The following is an 11,188-nucleotide window of genomic DNA, read 5'->3' as shown; positions in this document are numbered from 1 at the left end:
CACGCTGTAGCCTTGGTCCCTGGATGTGGGGAACACCCTGGCCATTCTAGTTCGGGGTCTGACCGTCCCCAGACCCGCAGCCCTTGAGCGTTCTTGCTCCCTGCTGACCTGTCTTCACCACATTAATCTCCTTCTGCACGTTAACGGCTTGATCTCCTTCCCCAAGCACCCCAGGGCCTCCTTCCACTGTGGCGTTTTCTTTCCACGGGAACTGGCTTTTGCCTCTGCTGAAAGCCTGGACGCCCACTCCCAGGCTCAGAGCCGGGCCACACCAGGCCCCGCGCCGCTGTTGCTCATGCGGGCATCCCGGCAGCAGTGTTGCCATAGCAACCGGTCTCCGGGCACCTCTGTGCACTTGCTCGCCCAGCCACATTGCACCAGCCCCTGCCACCCCCCAGCCGCCCCCAGCCGCCCTCCAGCCACTGCCACTGTGGCCTCAGCACCTGGCTGACCACGCATCCCTCTTCTGCTCCTGAGGACCCAGCTCACATTTGTTCATGTGTCTTTTGTTTGGGGACCCTTCTCCTATGAGACCTGCAAGCCCCGGAAGGGGATTTTCCACTCAGGGTCTGGGAGGTGGCAGGTGCTTTCCTCAAACCCCGGCACTTCTGATTCAAAACCTAAGGGCCCTCAAGCACTGAAATGTGAGCCAGTCTAAAACCCACCATCCTCTACCATGTCCCAGGCTTCTGACGGTTGGTGACGGAGCCACGATCCTCTCAAAGGCTGGTGACGTATGCCAGGTGCCCCCACGCTGAGTGGCCAGACTGCATTGCTATTATTTTTGCAGAGAGAGAGAGAACACAGTGGAGAAGCGCAGAAAGAGGGAGCAGGCTTCAGGTTTCAAGCTGTCAGCACAGAGCCTGACATGGGACTTGAACCCACGAGCCATAAGATCATGACCCGAGCCAAAGTCAGGCGCTTAATCGAATGAGCCTCCTGGGTGCCCCCAGACCTCTTTGCTTTTAGAGTTCTCCTGGCTCCTCGGAAGGCTTTCCCGCACCTGCCCCTCTGTCAGACCCCGAAGGACCCTGGGTGCCGTGGCCCAGCCTGCCTCATCTCCGGGCCTGGGCTCCGTAGGGTCTGTACCTGGTCCCGGGAGCCGGGCTGGGTCTGGCAGACTCCCCTGTGATCTGAGCACAGATCACACAGACTTGGACAGTGCCCAGCTTTTTCTGCCTATTTTCATGGCCACAGCTGGGGATGGGGGGGCCTCCGGAGTCAGGAAAGCCTGCTATGTAGACAGGGTGATAAGTGAATTCATCCCAAAGCCTGGGGCTGTGCTAATGAAGGGCCTACGCACTGAGGTCTGACAGACTGGGACCCAAGTGGCTGTTCCACCAAGAGCTGCATGACCCCGGACAGGCCAACTCCAGGGGCTGAGCCTCGGTTTCCTCACCCGCTTCCATGGGTATAACAATCACGTCCTTTTCCTAGAGTACAGGTGGCTGGAAAATGAGCTTATCCACATAGACAGGTCGGCGTGTGATGGCCACTTGGCTAGAGCCGAGTTAACGTGCATGCGTGTGCAGCCCACAGCAGGGCCTTCCTGGTGCCAGGCTCCCCACCTTTTAAAAAATCTTTTTTTTAATTTATTTTTAAGTGATTTATTTATTTTGAGAGAGAGACACAAGAGAATATGAGTGGGGTAGGGGCAGAGATAGAGAAAGAATTCTTTTTCTTTAAATTGTTTTTAAATATTTTTTCTTTATTTTTGAGAGAGAGAGAGAGAACATGAGCAGGGAAGGGTCAGAGACAGAGGGACACAGATTCTGAAGCAGGCTCCAGGCTCTGAGCGGTCAGCACAGAGCCTGACGTGGGGCTCAAACCCACCAACTGTGATATCATGACCTGAGCCAAAGTCGAATGCCCAACCAACTGAGGCACCCAGGCACTCCTCTTTAAATTTTTTTTTAATGTTTATTCATTTCTGAGAGAAAGAGAGCACAAGCAGGGGAAGAGCAGAGAGAGAGAGGGAGACACAGAATCGGAAGCAGGTTCCAAGCTCTGTGCAGTCAGCACAGAGCCCGACATGGGGCTTGAACTCAGAACCGTGAGATTGTGACCTGAGCTGAAATCAAATGCTTAACTGACTGAGCTCCCCAGGCACTGGGAAAGAATTGTAAGCAGGCTCTGTGCTGTCTGCGCAAAGCTGATGCAGGGCTCGAACTCCTGAACCATGAGATCACAACCCACGCCAACACCAAGAGGTAGATGCAGGGGCGCCCGGATGATTCAGTGTGCTGAATGCCTGACTTCCTTTGCCTCGGGTCATGATCTCATGGTTTGTGGGTTCGAGCCCCATGTCAGGCTCTGTGCTGACCGCTCAGAGCCTGGAGCCTGCTTTGGATTTTGTGTCTCCCTCTCTCTCTGCTCCTCCCCTGCTTACTCTCTCTCTCTCTCTCTGTCTCTCTGTCTCTCAAAAATAATGAACAAACATTTAAAAAAATTTTTTTAGAGTCAGATGCTTACCCAACTGAGCCCCCCAGGCGCCCCCATGTGGGCCCTTTGCACACAGGGCCATATCCCCCCCCCCCCCCCCCCCCCCCCCCCCCCCCCCCCCCCCCCCCCCCCCCCCCCCCCCCCACCGCCCTGCGAGGAAAGACTGCGATTCTCAGTAATTGAAGCGTGGGAACATGGAGGCTCCACCAGGCGGGCAGCCAGCAGGGAAAAGTGGGTGCTTCTAGCTCTTCAGCGGAATCCTCCAGCCTCTGGTTGAAACCCAGCCCTCCTCGCCAGCCACATCCTGGCTCTTTGGGCCCCTGGGCTTCCAAAGGAGGTGGGGGGGACACCCGTCCCCGGAGGAGCCCTTGGGCCCACCAGCCCAGCCCCTGGTGTGTTCCCAGGGCTGGCTGAAGAAACAAACAAAATGCAGGAACTTCCTGTTTCCGGGACCCCCTTCCTGCCCCGAGCGCCCCCTCCCCACTTGACAAAACTGAAGAAGGACCGGAAAGTGGCTTTATCTTCCCCTCCTGGGAGGGGAGGCCCGGTTGGAATGTGACCCCTGATAACAGGGCCTGTGAGGGGCTCTGGGACGTGTGGGCCTGGCAGATAAGGGCTCCGAAGGGCTGGGCGTCAGAGCATCGGGGAGGGGGGAGGTGCGAGGAGCCCCACGGGGAGGGGGAAGGCACACGAAGGGGCGGGTTGCTGATTCCCTTGCGGGGAGCACACCTAAGGGGGGGGGTGCGGTGTGGGGGGAGCATTAAAAAGGGAATTTGCTGGTGATGACGTTTTCTTAATGCTCCATTAAGTTATTCAACAAAGGTTATAGAGGCCAAGCTGAGTGAATGAGCTTAGGATCAAGGTCAAGAGCAAGGGCTCCGGGGGGCGTCTGGGTGGCTCAGTGGGTCAAGCATCTGACTCTTGATTTCAGCTCAGGTCATGATCCCAGGGTTGAGCCCTGAGTTGGACTCTACGCTGAGTGTGAGACCTGCTTGAGACTCTTTCTCTCTCTGCTCCTCTCCCCAGCTTGTGCGTGGCGCGCTCTCTCTCTCTCTCTCTCTCTCTCTCTCTCTCTCTCTCTCTCTCTCAAAAAAAAAAAAGGAAGGGCTCTGGGATCAGCCAGAGCTGGGCTCAAGGCCTGGCTCTGTCACTCAACAGCCTGTGGCTTTGCCTTGTGGGGCTCAACATCTTCATCTGTAAAATGGGAGAACAAACAGGAGGATTTGAGGAGATGACGTGTGTCTCTCCCGGCCAGGCCCAGGGGCTCCAGGCCGTCCTCAGGAAATAGTTTTCAAACCGCGACTCAGGAGTTCTGACAGCCTGGTGATCAAAGATGATCCTGGCTTTGCCAGCCACTGCGGGGCCGTGTGGCCGTCTACACCCGTGATGCAGTGTTTCCATGGGGGTGCAGGGCAGACCCCGGGAGCCTGGGATGGGAAGGGTAAGATTTAATAGATGGAGGTGGAGATGAGAGGAAAGAAAGAGACCAGGTTATGGAGCCAAGAAAGCCTTTACTGGGATCTGCGATTCCCGGGCGAGGTTCCATGACCCCGAGGGTGGGGAGTCAGGGAAGTCGCGCCTGGTTTGGGAGGGGTGGGGTTTTTTATGGGTGAGGGGGTTCCGGGTTTGGTCTTGGGGGGCAGATTACCAAGTAAGGGCATTTTAGGGTCACCGCGGGACGGGATAGGTTGCCTGTTTCCGTCAGGGTGGCGGAAAACTGGAGCCTCATGATTGGCTGTTTTCAAATGGCGCAGGACATTCCAGGTCTGCAGGTGAGGGGTGGGGGTCATCGGTGCACGGTGTTTTACTCCAACCCACAGCAAAATGACCACTCCATTGCCTTCTTAAGGTAACTCTTACAGGAAGGGGTGCAGGGGGCTGAGAACCAGGACCTAGCAGGCCTGTCTCCTGGTGCATTTGTCTTCCAGTGCACCTGCCTCATTTCGTCCTTAGTGGTCTGGCCCCCTCTACTGTCGTGGCCACCCTCGCATGGACCCTCCTTGCCCCTTCCCCGAATCCTGGTGCTCTTCCCTTCAGCCAGTGCCCCGAGACCCAGTTCCAAATGCCCAGAAGAGCTCATGGTGAGACCAGCATCTGTGTGGCCCCCTGCCGAGCCCACTCAGCGGGGCAGCTGGCTGGTGGCCCCATGTGGGCAGACAGTGAGCTGCCCCATGGCGCTGCCTCTGCTGCAGGACCCCCAGGGACCAGGAGAGGGCAGGACGCACAGCAGGCCCTCAAGAAAGCATTCTCTGGAAGAACAGCTCTTGCTTTGTAGCCCCTGCCGTGTGTCAGGCGGGTTAGGAACACAGCCTGACCTCAGCTGAGAGGGGTCATGTCTTCACAGTGAAGGGACACCCCTCCCCCCAGAACACATGGCAACTCAGAACTGCGGGGCATGTGGCCTGCGGCGGGCATGCAGGTGGGAGAGATCGGGCACCGGGAGTCAGGAGGATTCCTGCCGCTCAGCCCCTGAGTCTTGTGATGCCGAAACTCAAGAGCCCCCTGACTCAGCAGAATATTAATAGGGCTGGTGGGCTACCAGGGGGCCAGCTCTGCCAGGGGCTAGGGCCGGAAGACAGACTCTCAGCCCTGTGGCCTGCGACCTCCCTCCCCATGTCCCCAGCTGGTCCCATAGCTCCAGCTTCTTCCCCAGGCCCTCCTGACCCCCTTCCCTCCCCCCCTACTCTCCTGGAAGTGATTCCCAGGAGGAAACCCCTCCCCACCGCTGGGCACGCCTGGGCAAAGCCCACTGAGGTTAAAGAGACCATCTAAAAGGGACCCAGAAGGAAAGATGGGGCCAAAACGCACGAGGACAGGGGACAGAGGGCAGGGGCCAACTGTTGGGGCTCTGAGGTCAGAGCTGAGTTCACGCTCCTTCTCTCTCACTCACCACGTGGGGACCCGGAAAAGACCCTTTAACGGAGCCTTAGTTTCTTAATCTGTAAGAGCACCTCCTCCTGGATCTGCAGTGAGGACCCAAGGAGGTAGGTGTCACAGAGGGCCCATCTTGGGAACGACAGCTCCTTCTCACCTGTCACCACCACATCAGGTGCGGGTCCCCACTGACAGCTAGCTGGTCGGGTCTGGCCTCGGGTTTGGTCCCACTGTGCCCCCTGGTGGGAAGATGTGGTTATTGCAGGGTGTGTGGGCTTCTCTGCTTTCTGAGTCCCCAGAGCCTAAAATGTGTCCTTTCTGACGGACTTAAGTTCATGATCTCTTATGCACAGGAGGTCAGGCAAAGAGGAAGGAGACCCACTCCCTTCCCTTTGAAGTTCACAGGACAAGGCCGCCTGATGTGGCATCAATGACCTTCGTCAAGTCCTGTCCTGGGTCCTGCTCCCTGTAGCCTGGACAAGTCACAACTCCCTGATCTTCAGAGACCTCATCTGTACATGGGACATGGAGCCCAGGAGGCAGGCATTCGGGAAGCGGTGGTGACCAGGTGTCCCCCTGCAACTGGGGGCCCTGACCGTTGCAGATTCAGAGTAAGCATGGCTTGGAGCCCGCTGTGGGGGGAGGGGTCCCTTTGCATGGCGGCTGGAGTGGAGCACTTGCTCACAGCAGACCCTGCCCATCTTCTCCAGGCCTCCTAGCACCTCCTGCTCCTCCCTGAGGCTGAGCACCCCGTGTCCTTAAATGGATGTCCATTTGCTGAAGATTCTCGGGGCGGGGGGTTGGGGGAGGCTGCGTCTCCTGGAAAGAGTCTGCATTCTTTGTCTCCGCCGTCCCCTCCCCGCCCCCCAGGAAAACCTTTCTGACTCTGGAGCTGTCCAGAACGGAAGCGGGGCCAGTGAGCCACAGGCCACATGGGCGCTGAGCCCCGGGGAGCACGGCATGTTCCATGAGCACACGGAGCGGGCAGCGAGCTCCTGTCGGGGCTCTGCAGCGCAGTGGCCGCTGGGCCCGTGTGGGAGGTAAGCCCACTGGGTAAAGAGCCAAACTGGCTGAACCCCGCTCTCTTCCAACCCAGAGGCTCTATTTCTTCCAAACTAATGTATCCTAGCTTGTTTTTAACGAGGTCATGAAAGAACAGAGTTTAAAAAGAAAAAAGGAGGTGCCTGGGTGGCTCAGTCGGTTCAGCGTCCGACTTTGGCTCAGGTCACGATCTCATGATTTGTGAGTTAGAGCCCCGTGTCAGGCTCCGTGCTGACAGCTCAGAGCCTGGAACCTGCTTCAGATTCTGCGCCTCCCTCTCTCTCTGCCTCTTTCCCACTCATCCGTTTCTCTCTGTCTCAATAATAAATAAAAACATTTAAAAATTTAAAAAGAAAAGAAAGAAAAAGCGCATGAGAAGCTTTATCCTGGAATATAGCTGCCCCCTTCCTCCACCTCCGCAGGCCATTTCCCCCGCGACCCGTCCCTCAGGCTTCCAGCTGCTTCCCGGAGCAGAACCCTCCATCTTTTCTACAACCACGGTGGCCCAGGTCCTTCGTGATTTATCAGTTTCAAATACTAGCTATTAGCTTCCTGCCATGGCTCCTAAGGGCTCTCCGCTTACCTCACCCCTCCTTGCACACCTTCCCTGCGTTTCCCCAAAGTGCTTACACTCAACTCCCCAAAGGGTTTCCATCACAAGTTTGGTTAAAAAAATAATCAGAGTTTATCACGAGGATGCAACTGCTGAACCAAACATTTCGCTGAGATCTAGTCTTCAGCCGACAGGGGCGCCTGGCTGGCTCGGTCAGTAAGTGTGTCACTTGATCTTGGGGTCATGAGTTGGATCTCTGTGTTGGGTGTACAGATTTCTTAAAAAAAAAAAAAAAAAAGCGGACCCCTGCGTGGCTCAGTCGGTTGATCATCCAACTTCAGCTCAGGTCATGATTTCACATTCATGAGTTCGAGCCCCGCATCGGGCTCTGTGCTGAAGCTCAGAGCCTGGACCCCACTTCAGATTCTGTGTCTCCGTCTCTCTCTGCCCCTTCCCTGCTTACTCTGTCTCTCAAAAAATAGATTAAAAAACACATAAAAATTTTTTAAAAAATCTTAATGTACCTCGTGTACCCCTGGCTTCCTTCCTTCCTGGGGGTGACACACGGAGTGAGTTTTACGTTGCTGTGTCAGTAACTGCATCCCCGCGTCCCCGGTTTGCCCCGGTCCAAAGTGGATGCTCCATCAATAACTATTCTCACACAGTCGGGTTTATTTTCTCCACGAATCATTGTTTTTCTTAAGTGAGTCACCTCACCTCGGACACCTATCATCTCTGCGTTGGAGACTCACAGGAATTAAGAAGTCATGCTCTGGTCCTTCCCCGGCGAAGCAGGGTCCGGCAAACGCATCGAAGCAGAGCCGTGGTGAACGCGTCCATGACAGCCACCTGCCTCGCAGTTTGTGCCAAGACATGTGCCCTCGGCCACCCTTTCTGCCCAGCCTTCCAGTAATAGGAAGGGGGAACAGGGGTGCCTGAGTGGCTCCATCGTTGAGCATCAGAGTCTTGGTTTTGGCTCAGGTGATGATTTCCTAGTTTCAAGAGGTCGAGCCCCGTGTTGGGCTCACTGCTGTCCGTGTAGACCCTGCTTGGGGCTCTGGCCCCTCTCCCTCCCTCTCTGCCTCTCCCCTACCTGTGCTGTCTCTTTCTTTCTCTCAATAAATAAATAAGCTTTTAAAAAAAGGAAATATAGGGATGCCTGGTTGGCTCAGTCTGTTAAGCATCCAACTACGGCTCAGGTCATGATTTCGTGGTTCATGGGTTCGAGTCCCGGGTCGGGCTCTGTGCTGACAGCTCGGAGCCTGGAGGCTGGTTAGGATTCTGTGTCTCATTCTCTCCCTGTCCCTCCCCCACTCATGCTTTGTCTCTATCTTAAAAATAAATGAACATTAAAAATTTTTTTAATTTTTTAAATGTTTTATTTATTTCTGAGAGAGAGAAAGACAGAGCATGAGCAGGGGAGGGGCAGAGAGAGGGAGATACAGAATCTGAAGCAGGCTCCAGGCTCCAAGCTGTCAGCACAGAGCCTGACATGGGGCTCGAACCCACGAACCACAAAATCATGACCTGAGCCATAGTTGGGCGCTTAACAGACTGAGCCACCCAGGCGGCCCTAAGAAAAATGTTTAATAAAAATAAAAAAGGGAACAGGGGAAATACATTTTGGTTCTTTGCTAATGTTTCTTTATTTTTTGTTACAGTTTTCACCACAGTTGATCACAGCAGGAAGAACAAAGGTTTCCCAGTGGTACTTAAGTTTCTGCTTTTGCTATTAAGAAACCTCAGAGAAAGACTTCAAACAATGTATCACTAAGTTTACAGAAATCTTGGGGAAGGAATACACTGAGTATGACACAGCTTTTAATGCTCTTGGAAAAGCTGTCGAGGTTTGTCTCCACGTTTGCCTTGCACATGTTTTGTGACTTGGGATGACTCAATATCATATAGCCCTAGTGTTAGATAGATCTCAAGGCCAATTATACACCCAAGGTCAGGTCTTCCATTTACAGAGACTGGCTGGGGGCGCCTGGGCGGCGCAGTTGGTTAAGCGGCCGACTTCAGCTCAGTCATGATCTCGCGGTCTGTGGGTTTGATTCCTGTATCGGGCTCTGTGCTGACAGCTCGGAGCCTGGAGCTGCTTAGGAGTCTGTGTCTCCCTCTCTCTGCCCCTCCCCCGCTCGCTCTCTGTCTCTCAAAATAAAATAAATACCAAAAAAATTTAATAAAAAGACTGGCCGCGGCACCCAGCTGGCTCAGTCAGGGGAGCGTGTGACTCTTGATCTTGGGGTCATGAGTTTGAGCCCCATGGTGGGTGCAGAGACTACTTAAAAATAAAATCTTGGGGCACCTGGGTGGCTCAGTGGGTTGAGTGTCCAACTCTTGATATCGGCTCAGGTCATGATATTGTGGTTCCTGAGATTGAGCCCCACATCCCCACTGTCGGTGTGGAGCCAGCTTGGAATTCTCTCTCTGTCCCTCTCCTGCTCTCTCTCTCTCTCTCTTTCTCTCTGTCAAAATAAATATTTTAAAAATTAAGAAAATAAAATCTTAAGACAATAAAGAATAAAAAATGGACTGGCTGAAACCCCCCATCACAAGTAGTCTTCTGGATTAATTCAAGCCCTAGGACAGGGCGAAGGGCCACGGCCCTGACATCTTCTTACCGGAGCCCACTACCATCACTCCCCCTCAGCTACTCTGCTTCTTCCTAGATGGCTCTATTGTTCTTTTATCGCTTTATTGAGGTGAAAGTGACGGACAGCAAACTGCCTGTGTAAAGTGCACAGTTTGAGGGGCGCCTGGGGGGCTCAGTCAGTTAAGCATCTGACTTCAGCTCAGGTCATGATCTCATGAACTGTGAGTTCAAGCCCCGAGTCGGGCTCTGTGCTGACAGCCTGGAGCCTGCTTTGGAGTCTGTGTCTCCTTCTCTCTCTGCCTTTCCCCCCCTCATGATCTGTCTCTCTCTCTCTAAAATAAACATTAAAAAATTTAAAAAAGTAAAGTGCACAGTTTGATGTGTGGTGGTGCTGTTGTTTTTAAATTTATTTATTTTGAGAGCGAGCGAGAGAGAGAATGCTTAGGGTAGGGGCAGAGAGAGGGAGTCCGAATCCGAAGTAGGTTTCGTGGTATCAGCGCAGAGCCCAGCTCAGGGCTTGATGCCACGAACCGTGGGATCATGACCTGAGCTGAAATCGAGAGTCGAATGCCTCACCGACTGGCCCACCCGGGCGCCTCGGGGAGATGAGTCTTGATGAATATATACGACGGTTAAACCTCTACATCTGTCCACTGCCCCCCCCCCCCGCCTCCACAGGTTTGCTTGGGCCCCTTTGTCACCCTCCCTCCCCCCCATCTCCAGGCAACCACTGATCCATCACTATGGATCCGTCTGCATTTTCTAGAATGTTCTATAAATTGGCTCACATGTCATGTATTCTTTGGTTTCTTTCATTCAGCCTACTTATTCTGAGATTCAGAAACGCTGAGGGCATCAACAAGTGCTTGGCTTGTGGCCCGTCTTCCACCTTCAGAGAGCATCCCTCCAGCCCGCGCTCCGGGGCTCCGCCTCTGACCCCGCCTCCGCCTCCCTCCTCTAAGAACTTGTGTGACCAGGGGTCTGCCCAGATGACCCAGGCTGATCTCCCATCTCCAGACCCTTAACTTAATCAGATTGTCTGCAGCGTCATGTACGGTAACGATTAGAGGTTCTGGGGATCAGGACACAGGTATTTTTGGGAGCCACTGTTCTGTCTGTTATGGCTACAATGAACGTTTGTGTCAGAGTTTTTGTGTGTGTGGCGTATGCTAGAGTTTATCTAGGAGCCTGATAGTTGGATCATATGTAAGTATAGGGTTCACATCTTAAGAAACTGCCAGGGGTGCCTGGGTGGCTCAGTCGGTTAAGCGGCCGGCTTCACCTCAGGTCATGATCTCACGGTTTGTGGGTTCAAGCCCCGCATTGGGCCCTGTGCTGAGCGCTAGCTCAGAACCTGGAGCCTGCTTCGGATTCTGTGTCTCCCTCTCTGACCCTCCCCTGCTCGCACTGTCTCTCTGTCTCTCAAAAATAAAAGACAGGGGCACCTGGGTGGCTCAGTGGGTGGAACCTGAGACTTTGGCTCAGGTCATGATCTCATGGTTCCATTCGTGGGTTCAAGCCCCGCGTCAAGCTCCATGCTGACAATGCGAGGCCTGCTTGGGATTCTCTGTCTCCCTCTCTCTCTGCCCCTCCCCCTCAATCTCTCTCTCTCTTTCTCAAAAATGAATGAATAAACTTAAAAAAAAAAAAAACAGCATCTAGGTGTGCCTAGGTGGCTTAGT

At 54.2% G+C, this 11,188-nt stretch overlaps 1 long non-coding RNA gene across 1 annotated transcript; it reads left to right on the top strand.

Moving 5' to 3' along the window:
* Positions 1–5,724: 5,724 nt before the first annotated feature.
* LOC115276975 lies at positions 5,725–10,744 on the top strand. The gene is made up of 4 exons (XR_003902140.1): positions 5,725–5,927; positions 6,187–6,356; positions 8,572–8,757; positions 10,327–10,744. It is a non-coding gene; the product is annotated as an uncharacterized LOC115276975 (long non-coding RNA).
* The last annotated feature ends 444 nt before the right edge of the window (positions 10,745–11,188 follow it).

Source organism: Suricata suricatta, chromosome 13 (genome assembly GCF_006229205.1).
Source record: "Suricata suricatta isolate VVHF042 chromosome 13, meerkat_22Aug2017_6uvM2_HiC, whole genome shotgun sequence".
NCBI lineage: Eukaryota > Metazoa > Chordata > Mammalia > Carnivora > Herpestidae > Suricata > Suricata suricatta.
The sequence above is the reverse complement of the archived record's forward strand: the minus strand, read 5'-3'. Positions and strand labels throughout refer to the sequence as shown.